Source organism: Canis lupus, chromosome 11 (assembly GCF_003254725.2).
Source record: "Canis lupus dingo isolate Sandy chromosome 11, ASM325472v2, whole genome shotgun sequence".
In the NCBI taxonomy this organism is placed as follows: Eukaryota; Metazoa; Chordata; class Mammalia; order Carnivora; family Canidae; genus Canis; species Canis lupus.
The window spans coordinates 40,560,420-40,578,420 of record NC_064253.1 but is presented as its reverse complement, the minus strand read 5'-3'; positions in this window follow the sequence as shown (position 1 = coordinate 40,578,420).

Below are 18,001 nucleotides of genomic sequence, written 5' to 3'. Positions count from 1 at the left end.
GTGCACACACTGTTCATGCTCCTGAATTAAGGGATGATTAATGTACTTAGTGTGAGCTAGAAATATCGATTTCTTAATGTAATACTTAAACACATATATTATGGCACCAATTCCTGGCAGAAACTGTTTTAATTTAATTCTTTTAATGACTAAAAATAAAAGTGCTGTTTGTGGTTAGAAATGTAAGTGTACTTAGCAATAGGTCCAGCCTGGTAGGGTTACAATCCAGAAATTCTAACAAAATACTGTGTCTCATTTGGTTACTTCACTTAGACACAGAAAGACCTTGTCTTTGGCTTTTTAAGCATTTCATTTCAGTACATCAAACATTTATTAGGTACCTTCTCTTTACCAGGCACTATGCTAGGGTGCTGGCAGTAAAAAGAAAAATAAAGAAAAGATTTTGCTGAGGCAATTGAAAACCCACTTGTAGACAGGCGTATAAATAGCTAATTGCAATATAATTCAAGTCCTGAGATTCAGAGCATTCAAGTGTTTGAGTCAAAGATTTTAAGGGATCATACTCTATTCTTTGCAGGACGATTCTCCTGCCCGCAGTCTAACAGAAAAGGGCTTTAGAGACACATAGGCTCCCCTCCCACTACCTCACCCACCAGTTCCTCCGCCTGCTTCATCGTCATCTACCAGCTAAGCACCCTATCCCATGAAGGAAGCTATACTTAGAATTAATCTCCCCCTTCCCCTAAGAGGCCATGGGGACTAATCATCATGTCTCACACTCTCACTGGTCTTAGTCACCAGCAGTCCAAGCCTCTCGGATCAACACTGGGACTCTTATCCATTCAATCTGTATAGTCCTTTATATGAACCACTCTGCTGTTCCTTCCCAAACTGTTGTCCTTTCCAGTATGGTCTTTGGAACTCAGGGCTTGAATAGGAACATCCCTCTTACTTTCAAATTCTTCTCTGAATCCTCTTCCCAAACTCTTTGTTGAATACCTTCATCTTCTTGCTCTAAGACCTGGATCTTCCCTCCACATCTTGCCTACCTGCAGCCCTTTCAAATGGTGGCCATGTTCTGGTTCCATGCCCCATGTTTCCAGGTCCTGGAAGTGAGAATGGAAAATAGGTATTCTCCTTGTTTCTCATCACCACTTCTCTTTCAGAAACTCCAGCTCCCTTGAGGAGTGCTGCTTTCGTTTCCTATCCACCTAGTCACTCTGCTTCATGCATGGCAGATTTTAGCAAACGGCTCACTGCATTTCCTTCCATTACTGCTCCTGACCTCATTTTTGATGACATCAACATCCACATGGATGGTTGGTCCTCAAATTTGCTTGGATATTTGAAACACTTGAGGATGTTTTTAAAGATTACCTGTGCTCAGGCCCTCCCTGAACCTCAGCGATACTGATTTAATTGGTCAAGGTAGGATTGGGGCATTAGGGTTTTTTTTTTTTCTCTTTCTCTCTTCCTTCTTTCCTTCCTTCCTTCCTTTCTTCCTTTTTTCCTTCCCTTCCCTTCCTTTCCTTTCCCTTTCCTCTTTCTTTCTTTCTCTTTCTACAAACCTGCAGGTTGATCTGAACCGGCAGACAGGATTCAGAACCATTTACTTAGGAGATCAATTCCAGTTCCCTAACCTCACTCCAACACCTCCTCTGCACCCACCTTCCCACCATGCTTACTTGCTCCCACAGTTACATCCTAGATCTTGCTATTATCAGCAATCTCCAAACTGCTGTTTTCCATCACCCCACTTTGTTATACCCACAGCATCTCTTCCTCACTCAAAAATGACATCATTCCAGTAATTCAGGGATCCACCCCACGACCTTTCCCCTGTCCAATTCTCACATCTTGGCTTACCCAGCTTAGATTCCAGAGTGTCACTACAACGTCCTTGGATGCACCCTCAACTTTTTTGTCTGTCTCCATCTCCACTGTGCTTCTCTGACAATACCCAAACTCTGCTAATATTCAACTCTACCTTCTCCACATCTGCAGTCAAGCGGCCAAATGGATGGGATGGGAGAAAAAGACGTTTGCTTTACATGCATTGCCACAAATCTCGAGTTCTCAGAACTGTAGGATAATTTTGCTGGAATGCTCTGTTCAGTTTCCTGTCCACTCTTTCAGATGACTGTTGTTATACCTTCTCTCTTTTCAAATCGCCAGCACTCCCTTCCGGTCGTCACTCTCAACTTATACCTCAGAAAATAATTGCAAGCAGAAGAGAACTGCTTCCTTTCCCCTTTACCAAGTCACATCTACCAGCCTCCTTGCGCCACACCCTCATGTCTGTCTTCCCTTTGGTCCAAAGGATGAGTAACTCCTGCTCTTCCTAAGGATGATCTCTCTACTCTGAGCCCATTCCCTGCACTTTCACTTCTCTGCCTCACTGGATCCTCCTCATCAGCATACAAACAGACCTCTCATCTCAGTAAAGCAGTAGCAAACCTTTCCTGGACCTATTCTCACACTCTGTCTTCTCTTCTGGTCTCCTCTTTATATAAAACTTAACAGACTTTCCTGTATTCCCTGTCTTACTCTCTCACCTTGCAGCTCTTTAACTCATTTCAATAGGGATTTATCCTCACTACTTCCCTGAAATCGTTCTGTGAAAATCACCAGCAATCTCCATATTGCTAAAGAGCAGTGGTCCATTTCGCCTCCTCCTCCTCCTCCTCCTCCTCCTCCTCCTCCTCTTCCTCCTCCTCCTTCTCCTCCTCCTCCTCCTCCTCCTCCTTCTCTTCTCCTCCTCCTCTATCTCCTTTTTCCTCTTCTTCTTCTTCCTCTTCTTCTTCTTAATAATTTTAAATTTTGAGTATGGTTGACACACGATGGTACATTAGTTTCAGGTATACAACACAGTGATTTAACTTCTCTGTAATTATGCTAGGCTCACAAGTGTAGCTGCCATCTGTCAGCACACCTTACAATACCATTAACTCTATTCCCTGTGCCTTTTATTCTCGTGACTTATTCATTCCTTAACTGGCAGCCTGTATCTTCCACTCCCCTTCACCCACTTTGGTCACACCCCATCCTCCTCCTGGCAACTATCAGCAGTCAATTTTTAGTCTTTGAGTTATGCAGCTTCCCAGCATATTGGACACAACCATCATCCCCTCGGAAGCACTTTCTTGTTGGCACTCCCTGCACACCTGGTCCCCCCATCTCATCTTTTTTGCTCCCAGCCTCCAGAGCTGTCAATGTTCGAGTGGTCCAGCTGCAAGCTCTTGGTCCTGCCCTCCTCACAGGCTGTAATTGCTCCCTCACTGATCTCATCCAGGCAGGTGGCTTCAAATAACATCTTCATGCTGGTGAGAATCCCTCTCTCTCCTTTTCCCTGAGCTTCAGGTTAAAAACAAAATTATTAAATTTTTTCTTCTCAAATTTGCTCTTTACCGACCTTCCTTTTTTAGTAAGTGGCATCACCATTGCCTGCATTGCACAGTCAAATGTCTAGGTGTCATCCCAGGGTGCCTGGGTGATTCAGTTTGTTGAGCTTCTGACCCTTGGTTTCTGCTCAGGTCGTGATCTCAGGGTTTTGAGATCGAGCCCCACTTGCAGTCCCCGTGCTCAGTGGGAGTCTGTTTGAGATTCTCTCCCTCTCCCTCTGCTCCTCTCCACACTCTCTTTCTCTGAAATGAATAAGTAACTATTTAAAAACAATGTCTAAGTGTCATCCTTTAGTTCTTTAAGCTTTACTATTCTTCAGCCACATCTTGTCAGTGGTACTCTCAAAACATGCCCTGAACCTGACAATCCTCACTACATCTACCTCTATTATTTTGGTCCAAGGGCACATGACATCTGGCTGCAGCATTAATTAAATTCCTAACTTGTCTTCCTATTTTTGCTCCTGCTTTTTTCCAACTGGTTCTCCACGCAGCAGCAGATTATGTTTTCAAAACATAAGGAAGCCTGCTTACAACCCTCCCATGCTTGCTATTACACATTGAGCAAGGGAAATTCTTACCAGGTCTTACAAGGCCCTCTGTGACCTGGCTCCTGAATCACCTTCCTGACCTCTTTACCAGCTCCCTTTGCCCGGTCTGTTTAAGTCACGCAGTCTGGCTTTGCTTTCTGGAACGCGCTATGCTTGTTCTTCCAGGTCCTTGTATTCTTGTGCATTTTTGCAGAGAATACTGCTCCCTTCTTCCTTCATACCACTCATTTCCTCATTTGAAAGAAGGGATACTTTCTGTCAGAAGAAGTGCACAGACCTCCTTGTCTTCTCTTCCCTTACTTTTCTTTATTTCCTCCATATTACTCATCACCTGAACTCAAACATTTATATTTACTTGTTTGTTATTTGTTTCTTCTGCTGAAACAGAAGCTCCCGGGGGTAGAAATCTTACCTGTCTTGTTCAAAGTGATATCCCCATCCTGATGCTTAGAAACAGAGCCTAGAATCTGAGAGTCTCAAGAAATATTTGTTCAGTCAATGAATGAAAGGCATAAATCATCACTAAAACTGACTTAAGTATTCATGCCAAGCAGACTCATATTGATATTACCATATTACTCATTGGAAACAAACAGGGGAGGCAGCCCGGGTGGCTCAGTGGTTTAGCACCACCTTCCGCCCAAGGCCTGATCCTGAAGACCCAGGATCGAGTCCCACATCAGGCTCCCTGCATGGAGCCTGCTTCTCCCTCTGCCTGTGTCTCTGCTTTTCTCTCTCTCTCTCTCTGTGTGCCTCTCATTAATAAATAAATAAAATCTTTAAAAAAAAAAAAAAAAGAGGGCAGCCCTGGTGGCACAGCGGTTTAGCGCCGCCTGCAGCCCGGGGTGTGATCCTGGACACCCGGAATCGAGGCCCACATCGGGCTTCCTGAATGGAGCCTGCTTCTCCCTCTGCCTGTGTCTCTGCCTCTCTCTCGCTCTCTCTGAATGAATAAAGAAATAAATCTTTAAAGAAAAAAAAAAAAGAAAAAAGAAACAAACAGGGGTGCCTGAGTGGCTCAATTGGTTAAGTGACTTTTTTAAAAAAGGACTTTATTTATTTATTCATGAGAGACACACAGAGAGAGGCAGAGGGAGAAGCAGGCTCCCTGTAGGGAGCTCGATGCAGGACTCAATCCCAGGACCCCAGGAGCACAACCTGAGCCAAAGGCAGATGCTCAACCACTGACCCGCCTAGGCATCCTGTGACTGACTCTTGATTTTGGCTCAGATCGTGATCTCAGGGTCCTGGGATGGAGCCCAGCATCAGGTTCTGCACTTGGATGTCTGCTTAATGACTCTCCTTTCCCTTTGCCCCTTCCCTGGCTCACGCTCTCTCCCCTTCTCTCTCTTCCCCAAATTAATAAAGAAATCTTTTAAAAACTCCAAAAACCAAAATAAAACAAAAACAAATAAATTCTCACATGTTTTCGTACCACCTAAAATCATCTTGCCTGACTTTGAATACTACTGTGGGTCACCACACCAGCACTATTGTCCACCTTATGATCATACGATCTCTGCTAACCCTGAATTGACCAGGGGTGGGGCCCTGGCTAAAGAACCACCAATCTATTGTTTGATTACTGACCAACTAGTTGGCCTGGCTTATGAATCTGATCAAAAGGGGCATTACTACTTAGGTTGAAACCTGCTGCTGGATAGGATAAAATAGCTAGCAGCAGAACATATCATCAACTGTCTGGTTCATTATACTGGAAAATTTAGAACACCTGGAATTTCCAATATTAGAGGACTGAGTAAATACATAGTATAGAATGTTACACAGCAGGACCCTTGGGTGGCTCAGCGGTTGAGTGTCTGCCTTCGGTTCAGGGCATGATCCCAGGGTCCTGGGACTGAGTTCCACATTGGGCTTCCTGTGTGGAGCCTGCTCCTCCCTGCTCCTCTCTCTGCCTGTGCCTCTGCCTCTCTCATGAAAAAATAAAATCTTAAAAAAAAAAAAAAGAATGTTACGCAGTCACTGGAATGATATCAATAAAAACTTTTGAAATATGCTTACTATATATGGTATATTGTTGAGTGAAAAAGCAGAGAGCAAAGTCGTTAATGTTGTAAAACTTCAATTTTGTTGATTTTCCCTGCCTCACATCTCTCTTCCTTTCTCCCTCTCTCTATATATATACTTTCTCTCTCTCTATATATATATATTCTCTCTCTATATATACGCTCTCTCTCTATATGTATATGTATATATGTGTATATGTGTGTGTGCATATATATATACACATACACACTATCTATATCTTCACAAGAAAAAAAGAAATATACTAAAAATTTAATAGGGTTTCTTTTTACTTGGATGGTGTCAATAAGAGTTATAGGAATATCCCCATTATAGGTGATTTTATTTTTTCTTTACACTTTTATAAACTTTTTAAGATTAAATTAATTATGATAAAAAGCCACATTACCTAGACAACTTTCATGAAAAGCTCACTCTAAGATTTAATACATTGTTTGAAAGTATATTTATACTTCTACATTATATATACATTACATACAAAACCATGTGAATAAAATATTACACATAGCTAAATGTTATATATGTATTTGTATCACCTAACAGATTAGAATATGTTGCACATATTATGTTTATACACACACACACATAACTTCATAGATTACTGAATTCCTGGCAGCCTTGAACTGCTACTACTTCAGTTCAAATTCTGAAGTATGATTTTATGATAATTCCTTTAAATGATTGCCAAACATTTGTTTTTTTATTCTAAAGAAAATGCACTAAAGATAAGTAAGTTCAAGTGCAATTATATCATTTAATGAGAATTAAAAAGTTAAAGTCCCATTGTTTAAAGATTGAACTATGAAATAATGAGAGCTTCATTTTAATATTATTATTCATTTTATAAATTCAAATATATCCCTGGTGGATTTTAATGGCCTCCCCTTTAATGCCTAACTGCTGCATGCAAGCAAAGTAGAAAATTGAGCTATTCCATAGTAAATCTCAAAGAGTAGTTTATTATAATTCAAATATTAAGGCCTATGACTGATAGGGATTTGAAATAACTTTAAAGACAATATGAATAAGAGTAATAAAAATGTATTTGGAGTTGAGAAATAAAATTAATGGGCTTAGTTTGTATTTAATTAGGAAGTCTTTCTGCTTGTTTAAAATTCAGGTTTAGTCATTGATTCTTTTATTTGCTTATTTGATAAGTATTTATAGAGCATCTGCTGTGCCAAGTGCTAAGAATACAGTGGTGAAAAAGAAATGAACCATATCTTCTTTTGAAATAGACCGTGCATTAGTCAACTGATTGCACAATTTATCAGGGAGTTAAAATGATGGTGCCTGTTAGGAAGTTAAAGTGGGTTGAACATAAGGTTGGAAGTATAAATGTTAAGGATAAGTATAAGATCTCAAGCAATCCTTTCTTCTAAAGACATATTTAAAGCTTCTAAAACCTAGTCACCTAAAGTACTCTGCCAGGGGGTGAAATCCATTTTTCTTTGTGGCCCAGATGAAAACTAATTATATAATTAGTCATTGACATGCTTGTAATTCTGTACTTATATTTCCCTCCAAGATATACCCCAGGAAAGAGAGCAAAGCCAGGTATTTACCAACCTCCAGATGGTGTGCCTCTGACACACCCCCACAATGTTAGGATCCCAAGTCATTATTTGTCTTGTGACAAATGGTCAAATGTTCAGTGATCATGCTGAACCAACAAACACATTTCTGTGGTAGGGGCTGGATAATGAAGCAGAGACAAGGGGGAGAGGCTAAGGAAAAGAGAAGAAAATAAGTCCCCTTTTTTGATCCCTACTATGGGCCAGAAGGATTGCAGGTTTATGTCCAATCCCCCCAAGAACTCTGTAGCACAGATATTTTCATAATTGAAAGATGGCAAAACAGGTTAAGAAACACAGAAGGACTCATTCAGGGATACTTAGCCAATCTACAGTAGATCTGTGATTCTTAATTCAGATCTTTCAAACTCCAGAGCTAGAATTGTTTTTAAACACTTCAGTGCTAGTAGCAGAGTATCTACACAAGGAGGAAATAGGAGAGTCACTGGAGAAGGTGTGGGTGTATGTAATTACCTACAGATGCAAGGATGAAGGATGCTAGCAATATAATTTATAACTTTATAAAGTTTATAACTGCCTAATTTGATTTATTGCCACTCTAAATAACTACAGTTTGCTTTTTTAACCCTCCTCCAGCCCAGGAACTGTTTTACCAGGAGGCTCAACATCTCCTACACACATGGGCCATCATGGTAGATTGAATTTGAGGTCTCAATTCTTCATTCTTTCCTGACAGATTTCCATCATTCCCTCCCTCACCTTGCTTCCATATGAATGAAATGTATTTTTCCTACTCTTCAGCTTTGGTCTTGGACACGTAACCTGCTTTGGTGATGGAATGATGATGACAAAAGTGAGACCAGAAACATACCTGAACAGTTCTGCTTGCCCTCTGATGCTCCAGTGTTCCATGAGAAGAACATATTTTGCCTGGATAGCTGTTTCCCTGCCAGCCCAGCCCCAAAACAAAGACACTTAGAGCAGACTTGAATTGAACCTGTAGCCAAGAGCCAAAGCCAGCAAGCCCCAGCTGGAAATTAGCCTAGAGTAGCCAGGCTTGGCTAATCTTGTAAAGATCTTGTAAAGATCCTCAAGTGTAAGAAAAAATGTTTATTACTGTGAGCCATGGAGTTTAGGGATCTTTTGTTATGTGGCAATCTTGTGCCCCTAGCTGACTAGTATAGCCATCACGTACTCATAAAATTACTGGAGGTGCAGGAGAAGAAAGATAGTTTTCCTGATCTTAATTCTTTCTGGGTCAACGAGACAGAAAGTTGGAAACAAAGGGCCATGACTAAGCGACTTGTAGACATGGCCTGAGCACACGTGAGAACACTTCCTGTATGTTTATTTGCACAAGTAAGGGAGAGCTAGAAAGTGAGGGGTGAAGGAGAGCCCTGCCAGTGTGGAAAGCTGTTCCCCAGCCAGACTCCAAAAGCTTAGCCCTGGGAGCCAAGTGACTGCTGGCTGTCAGAGGGAGAAACATGATAAGGAAGGAAGGATTACAGCAATTGTCTCGGCTCTCAGCTCTGCAGCCTTACAAATGAAATGAATAAATTGCTAAATGTAGTTTTTATGTTACTAGCTGCCTTCATAATAGTAACCACATCTCATTTCCCTAGAGAATGATATTTGAAGCCAACCAGGGCTTAGGCCTCATTAGATATATTGGCGTATACTTTGCTCATGAAGTAAGCCTTAGATTAAAGTCATTGGAACAAAATACTAAATATGAAGGTGCTTGTGGCAATTTTAGTCTGAGTATAGATCATTGCCCAGTGAAGGATTTACCACAGAAATGTATTATTCAGACTTATGCAGGTGAGGATTTACAGTAATATTTAGTAAAAACAAGGCATGGGGCTTATCATGAAATATGCTCATGTGATATGTCTGACATGCCTAAGGAATTTGGCACAAACACTAAACCTCCACTACGTGATGCCAAAGACACTAATATGAGGTGGTTTACTTCCAGAGACACAACTATTTGATTTATACAGACACACACACACCAAAAAAATTAAAAAGAAAGCACGTTAGCTCAGTTAAAAATATCCGTATGCTGTTCCCAACTTCAATCCATTTTCTGATAGATTTAGACCATTTTCTGATGGGTTTTTTTGCTTGGCTAATTCCTTTTTATTGACTTTTTTTTTAGTTCTTGGACTTCTTACATGGAAAATAGTACTAGAACGCAGAGGATACTTCTGCCACTTGAATTATATGAAAAATTTATCCCATGATTCTGAGATGAAGAAGATTTTCCAGAAGCATGTCTTTAATATGAGCAGGCCAACTTTCTAGTTTGTGAAGCCATGCGCTATATGACTCTTTAGTGCAGCCAACCAGTGCTTCACATCTATTTTTAGGGAGGAGTGGCAGAAAGCATAATGTCATTAAAGAAATCAAACAGAAGTTTCACTTTTTAAATCTTCTTCATAGTCCAAACTGTGAGATTATCTTCCAACAAAAGTATTTCTGTATTGAGGTAATTAGCTTCCCTTGGTTGGGACTCAACATTTCTCATCTCCAATGAAGGGGAATAATAGTATCCCTTGTATCAGTTTCTTGTTGCTATTGTAACAAAAGTATCACAAACTCAGTGGCTAGAAACAACACACATTTATTTTTCAGTTTTGTAGGTCAGAAACCTGATGTGGGTCTCACTGGATTAAAATCGAGATGTTGGCAGGGCTGCACTCCTTCTGGAGATCCTAGGGGAGAATCAGTTCTTTCATCCTCTTCCAGTTTCCAGAGGCTGACATTCTTTGGCTTGTGGCCCCCTTCCATTTCCAAAGCTAGCAAGAGCCAATTAAATCTTTTTCACATTGTATCATTCTGGCATTGATTCTTCTACCTCTCTCTTTCATATTTAAGAACTCTTGTGATTGGGGTGCACTGGCTCAGTCAATGGAGCCTACAACTCTCAATCTCAGGGTTGTGAGTTGGAGCCCCACGTTGGGTGCAGAGATTACTTAAAAAAATTAAAAAATGGGGACACCTGGGTGGCTCAGCAGTTGAGCACCTGAGCACACGTGAGCAGGGCGTGATCCTGGAGACCCGGGATCAAGTCCCGTTTCGGGCTCCCTGCATGGAGCCTGCTTCTCCTTCTGCCTTGTCTCTGCCTCTCTCTTTGTGTCTCTCATGAATAAATAAATAAAATCTTTTTTAAAAATTAAATTAAAAAATTAAATTAAAAATTAAAAAAAAAGAACTCTTGTGGTTACTTTAGGCCCATTTAGATAATCCAGGTTAATCTCCCTATTTTTAAAGTCAGCTGACTAGCAACCTTAATTTCAACTGTTATTTTGTTTCCCTTTTATACTATAACATAACATTCATAAGTTTTGAAGGATTAGCATGTGCACATCTTTTGGAAATCACTATTCTGCCTTCCACACTCCTTTTGTAGGATTGTTGTGAGGATTAAATGAGACAATACATATGTAAATCTGGCCCATAGTGAATACTCAATAAATGCTAAATAACGTTATTATTGCCGCTTTATAAAGGCGAGGTTTCAGATGTGTTACCTCCAATCGAATCCTCACCAATCACAAATACTACCACCCTTTATATTGGGGTAAATATTCATGGGGATTAGATTTTGAAACCCCGAAACCTTAAGCAGGCTTTGTTGCTAGGTATTTGGGACCTCAGTATCTGCCTGGTGTGTAAAGAGTAATCAGGTAACCAGGAAATGCTAAGATTTTCAGAACATGACCTTCATTGATAGGACTGGCATTGTAGACGTGCCTAACAAACCATTTTTCAATGCCCATAAGGACCAGAAAGTAAACTAGTTTTCAGTCTAGGCTGATGTTTGATAGCCATGGAAGACAAAAGCAATTTTCTAAATCATTAGTGTGGCTTCAAGTGGCTTATTTGGTTTGGATCAGGGCCCCCACCAATGGATAAAGAGGGTATAGGATTTACTCATACTAAAAGGCATCTTGATGACTGGGGTCCAGCCAAGGGCAGCCCTAGGCCTAACTGGGCAAATGGTGGAAACTAAAGTTCAAGTTCAACACTGAACCCTAGAACTAAAGAGCCAGTTGCTGAGCAAATAAAGCAGCCAGGTGGGATCCTCTCAGCACACTGATTACTCTGTTTAGGGAAAAAAGACGAATTCTAGACCAAATCAGCGGATCAGCCTGAAGCTACAAATATTTAACTTCTTTGGCTGGATTTGGATCAGGGTGTGGGCAGAGCTTTCCTTGCTGATCACAGGCCATAGCTGTCCAAACTTGGGGAAAGACACCGAGTGGTGTGTCATTAGATTCATATAGTTTAATATTAGTTACTAATTTAGCAAATAGTGACTGAACTCTGTGTACGTATGTGTGTACGTTGAGGGGGCCTAAGGAAAAAGTAGTGGAAAGAGTACAGGCTTCATTTATAGAGAAAATTGTATTTAAGTTCTGCTTCTAAGAGTTACATAGTTTATGACCTACAGCAAATTGAAAACCTGAGCCTTACTTTCTTTGTCTGTAAAGCTAAATAAAAGGTTGTGTGGATTAAATGACCTAGCACATAGTAGAAATCCAATAAATAATGATAAATGTATACCAATTTGACAATTGAGGAGAAAATTCTGTTTTTTTTTTTTTTCTTTTCCAACTACTTTAATCAGGCATCAAGAATTTGTCCTCATGAGGAGAGGAAGACCCTTTGTAGGGCTTTTGACAAGCTGTGTAAAGTGAGCCTCTGTGCCTATCACTAAAGCAAACTCAAAATATAATTATTTGTATTTATCCTGTTGGGAATTCCCTGAGTTCTCTGGATCTTTGGATTACAGTGCTTAATCAAATTTGGAAAAATGTTGAGCTATTATGTCTGTCATATACATTTTTTTAACCCATTGTTTTCTGCTGAAATTCTAATTACACATTAGACTGCTTGATACAGTTCTAAAGATTATTGAAGCTTTGTTCAATTTTTTCAAACTTTTTTTATCTCTGTGTGCTGAAATTTGTATGATTTTTGTCAGGCAGTTTTCACAATCATTGATCCTTTTTGTATTGTGTGCAATCTACTGATAGTCCCATCAAACAAAATTTTAATTTCAGATATTGAATTCAAATTCTAGAATTTCTATTTTTGCTTTTGTTCTTTTCAGTTTTCAAATTTCTCCTAGAATTTCTCTTCTCTTCACCTACTGAAACCATATTTGAAATATTTACTGATTATCATAGTTTTTTATGAATCAGCATTAGAAGTCTTTCTATTAATAAATTTTTCTCTTGACTTTGAGCCACACTCACCTGTTTCTTTACATTAGTGGTAATTTAAAAAAATGGGGCACCTAGGTGGCTCAGTCAGTTAAGTCCCTGCTTTGGCTCAACTCATGATCACAGGGTCCTGGGATGAGCCCCACATCAGATTCCTTGCTCAGCAGGGAGTCTGCTTCTCCTTCTCCCTCCGTCCCTCCACTCAAGCTCGTGCTCACTCTCTTTTGCTCTCTCTCTGTATCTCAAATAAATAAAATCTTAAAAAGAAAATATTTATATATTTATTTTAGAGAGAAAGAAAGACAGAGAGAGAGCAGGGGGTGGGGTAGGTGGGAGGAGCAAAGGGAGAGGGAGAGAGAGAATCTTAAGCAGACTCCATGCCCAGCATGAAGCCGGACTTAGGGCTTGATCCCATTATCCTGAGATCATGACCTGAGCTGAAACCAAGTGTCAGATGCTCAAATGACTGCATCATCCACGTGCTCCACATTACTAGTGATTTTTAATGGCATATGGGACATTATGGATGTTGCATTGTAGAGACTCTGGGTTATTATATATTCCTTTAAAGCATGAGCTGGAAAAATTTGCTGTAAAGGGGCAGAGAACAAGTTATTTAGAGTTTGTCGGTCACCTGTGGGTTTTGTTGTTTCTTCTTCTTCTTCTTTTCCTCCACCTTCCTTTTCTCCCCCTCCTCCTTTCCACTCTTCCTTTTTTCTTCTTCATCCTCCCCTTCTTTTTCTCTTCTTTTCCCACCTCTGCTTCTGCTACCTCTTCTTCAATGCTTTAAGAATATAAAAATCATTCTTATCTTGAGGGTCGTACAAAAACAGGCCATAGGCCACAGTTTGCTAACCCTCACTCTAAACAGGTTCCCTTCCAACAGACAGTTAAATTACAGGCAAGTCATTTTGAACTTGTGGGGTTTGATTTTGCAATTTGTTAAATCAGGTCTATTTTAGTTTTGTCTTTAGTTCAAGAGAAAATCCCGTAGTCCTGGGATGTAGCCTTTACTTTGAACACTTTTCTGGATTTTCGATGAAAATTCCAAATACTCACCAAGCCCTGCTAATTTGACTGGACTTGAACTCTAAACTGCTTCTCTGCAGCAGGTACTACTTGAAATACCTGATTAGCATTTTTGGCCTTTTGGTCTTTCATCTGTTCTTTTCTCTCTGGCTTTCTTGGATTTTCTTCCCCACACATGAGCAGTTGAGTGGGGAGCCAAGGATTTGTTGGGATATTTACATGCAACTTATGAAGCCTCCCTTTCTGTGGCTTTATCTTTTCTGGGAGGCAAATCCTTAATTTGACTTCCCAGGCCAATAAGACTGCAGATTTCTTTGGAGTTCTATATGCACTGAGACCACAGAGGCCTCATGGGAAACACTGTATAAACCCAGGGAGTCCCTGATTTCTGAGGTCAAAAAGGTTCCAGTGTCTGCCTGCTTTTTGGTCACTCTCCAGTATCTTTAAGCTGTTGCTTTTGAAATATTTTGTGTAGGGTTTATAATTGTTTTCTGAGGAAAAGTTAGTCTGATACAAAATGTGCAAGGTCATAGTGTTTGAAATTTCCTTAAAATTTTTCAAAGAATGAGTAAATGTTACATATTGAAAGAAGTGAAGGAAAGGTGATGAAGGAATTTAGACCTGGTGAGACCTAGTCTATGTTTTCAATTGATCTCCCTGGGAAGCATGCTTCCCAGATTTTTATTTTGGTGCGTATTGACAGGAGCAACCCGTCACCGAAACAGGTAACATGGGAGGATAACCAAATTCAGGGACAGGTGAGGTGAAGAGTTTTGTTACTCTTGTCACATATACATATCCGGGGTCGGCTTTCAAATCCTTACCCATCATAGATTTGCTATAAATATTTTTTAGGGGGCAGCCTGGGTGGCTCAGCAGTTTGGCGCCACCTTCCGCCCAGGGCGTGATCCTGGAGATCTAGGATCAAGTCCCGCATTGGGTTCCCTGCGTAGACCCTGCTTCTCTCTCTGCCTGTGTCTCTGCCTCTCTCTGTGTGTATCTCATGAATAAATAAATAAAATCTTTAAAAAATAATAAAAATAAAAAAATAAATATTTTTTTAGGAATAAAAGGCCCCTAGAAAGCTCAGTATTTCAAGATGATATATTGATGACAAGAACTTCGAATTCACTACGTGTCTCTCTAGTAATGTTGGGTGTCTAGAATATATTCCTCTCACACTGATACTGAGCAAACAGAATTCCAACATTTATTTTCAGTATTTTTTATTTCCTTCCATCTTCTACAACATTCATTATACTTTCTGATAGGAACTCTTGGTAGGTGGCTGTTTTCCAGTATCTTTTCTCATCAATAATTTCTGTAGATATAGAACACATAATAAATATTTTAAAAGAATCGCATATATATAGTAAAAATCCCTTATGCTGTGAGCAGATCAATATTCTGTATTCTTTTAGTAATCCTTTAAAATGGAATCTAATTATGGGGTCCATTAAGATTTTGGTTGTTTCAATTATTTTTACATAAAGACTATGTTAATTCTTCTTATCTCTTAAGAGAATTGATAATTTCATATAGAAAATATGCTTTATTGCTGTGTAATTCAAACTACTTTTCATCAAAATTTTCCCAATCTGTACTTTCTCAAATTATGCTAAGTAGATCAATATTGTACACACATATATTTCATAGTGTTAAAAGTGTGAGCATTGGATTTCTTCCCACATGCGGGGGTAGCTAGCTGGTCTGTATGAGAATCGTTTCACAGATAGTACTGCGGATTTAAGGTAGAGCTAGGGATGACTTGAGAAAAATTAAATTGCTTCTTAGCACTGAATGACTAGGAGATACTTTCAGAACTGTCAAACAAGGCTCTGAGTCAAATTACTTTTAGTCTTTGATGAAAACAAAGCTCTATGCTTGAATTCCTGAAATCATTTTTTTGAGCACAGTAATAGCCTCATTTTTCAAGCTATTATCTTGATTCTTTATTATTCTTTTCCCATCTTCTTCTCTTTCACCCTGCCCTTAGTCAATTTGACTTTCTAGAACTCTCGTGACTCTATGCATTTCCCTCTCTTCACTCTGCCTCTAGCCTAGTCCAAATTACCACTACTGTTCACAGCCTCTTACCTCATCTACATCCTGATTTACCCCTAATCTGGTGGCCACATTGTTGCCAGTGACACTTTTTTCTAAAATAAGAACTCCTTCAATTGTTTCTATATTCCTCAAGGGGTGGGGGGAATCCTTAAGTTGGTTTGCAATTTTCTCCCCCTCACCCTTGGGGTTCAGCTTCATCTTGTACCTTCCACTCTTTCCCTTTGAATTCTAGCCACTCTGAATTTCTGGGTTCCGTGTCCTCACTTGTGTTTTCATTTGCACAAACAAATTAATGCTTTGGTGAATGTTTCAAACATCAGTCTACCCCTACTCCTTCTTTTCCTAACTCCCATCTACCCATCCACTCACCCTTCCGGGTGTTTTTAGGTAGCACTTCTTTGATAAGGTCTTTTCTTGACTTCTCCTTGACAGTACAGTACCCTGAGTATCCTCTGTCATAACACATGTCAAACTTTGTCATAACTTCTCAGTTAATTAACTGCCTTGATTCTACACTGCAAGTTCCATGGGAACCAGGACAGTGTCTTACTGGTTCTTGTTGCTTGGTATTTACTAGGTTCTCAATAAATATTTATACAAAAACATTGTCTGTTTTTTAAAAGACTGATTTACTTATCACTTGAGAGGCAGGGAGAGTGGGGAGGCATGGAGGGAGAGAGAGAGGAAATCTCAAATAGACTCCCTGCAGAGCACAGAGCCCAATGCAGGGGCTCAATCCCTGGACCCTGAGATCATGATCTGAGGTCATGCCCTGAGCCCAATTCATCAAGAGTCAGATGCTTAACTGACAGAGCCACCCACGCACCTCTGTCTTGTGTGTTCTGAGACTTCTTAAACAGCATGGCATACTACTCACTATTCTACTAAGTTTAAAACCTTAAAGTCAGGAATTAGAGCCTTGAACCCAATCTGTACCAATTTCAGACTCTTCTAAATTCCTCTGACTTCAGTGGAAAGAGCTTCCTGACATCCCACTATCATTAACTGTTTTAATTATATCTAAAGGGATTTAGAAACTTGGGGGATGTTTGTCAAGAAAATTGGAGCTGTAGACTATTTTTCTCATTGAACAGTTAATCAGCATCTTTCAAATATGTCTATTGAGGACTATGAACTGGTTAAAAAGCCAAGTCATGGTAGACTAGTCTGAGATCTATGTCAAGAGTGTGCCTTACAGTGTTATATGTCAATTATATGTCAATAAACCTGGGGCGGAGGGGAAGAGTGTCTTAATAATAATCAAAAAATGATGCTACTTGGAATTCAACACTAAGAGAAACTTTGAGGACAGCAGTTGAGTGAGAGCAGTGGTTATACATTCTGAAAGCCACAATGGCATCCCAACACTTCTATTCATGGTGACTCAGACAAGAAGGCTTGAGCATTTGATATTAATCACATAAAAGTCGTATCTACTTCTTGCAATAGAGACCCAGAGAAGAGCACTGTAGAACAGAAATAGAAATGTGGTTGATGAAGTTCACGTGGCTGGAATGGAAAGCCTGCATTTGCAGCTCTGGATTTAGAACAGTTATAAAAGGACACAAAAACTGTGTACCTCTAGAGTACGATCCTGTTACCAGGAAGTGACTGGGGGTGGGCAGTGTAGGGGGATGTAGAAAAAAATTCAAGAAAGGTTAAAAACACAAATTTAGGATGAGGGAGAGGCAAATCCAGCCTAGCAGGGATATGATTCTCTCCTCTGGACACATCTGCTTAAGAACATCACCTCTACCCTGGTGTATGCTGCAGTTATGTTTTTGTTATTTGTCATTAGTTATGTATTTGTATGCTTGAAAGAATCTTTTTTTTTTTTGTTTTTTGTTTTTTGTTTTTTTTTTGCTTGAAAGAATCTTAAAACAGCTTTAAGACTCAATCAAAAGATCTCTGGTTATCTGGGGGAAAATTTGAACCTCTGGCCATTAAATGATTGTGTTCAGCACCTAGGCATTTCAGAAACCTTCTGAGATTGATGGACTATTCCCGTTTTCTTTCATATGTTTGTATTTAAGTTGGTAGTATTTCAAATATTTCACATAAATGAATTGGTTTAGCACCTGCATTCTGAGCCAATTTCTAATAAAAATGAATATGAAAACAGATCTTAAAATCTGGACATGGAAATAAAACCTCAAAGCAGTAGCCATATTCCTGCT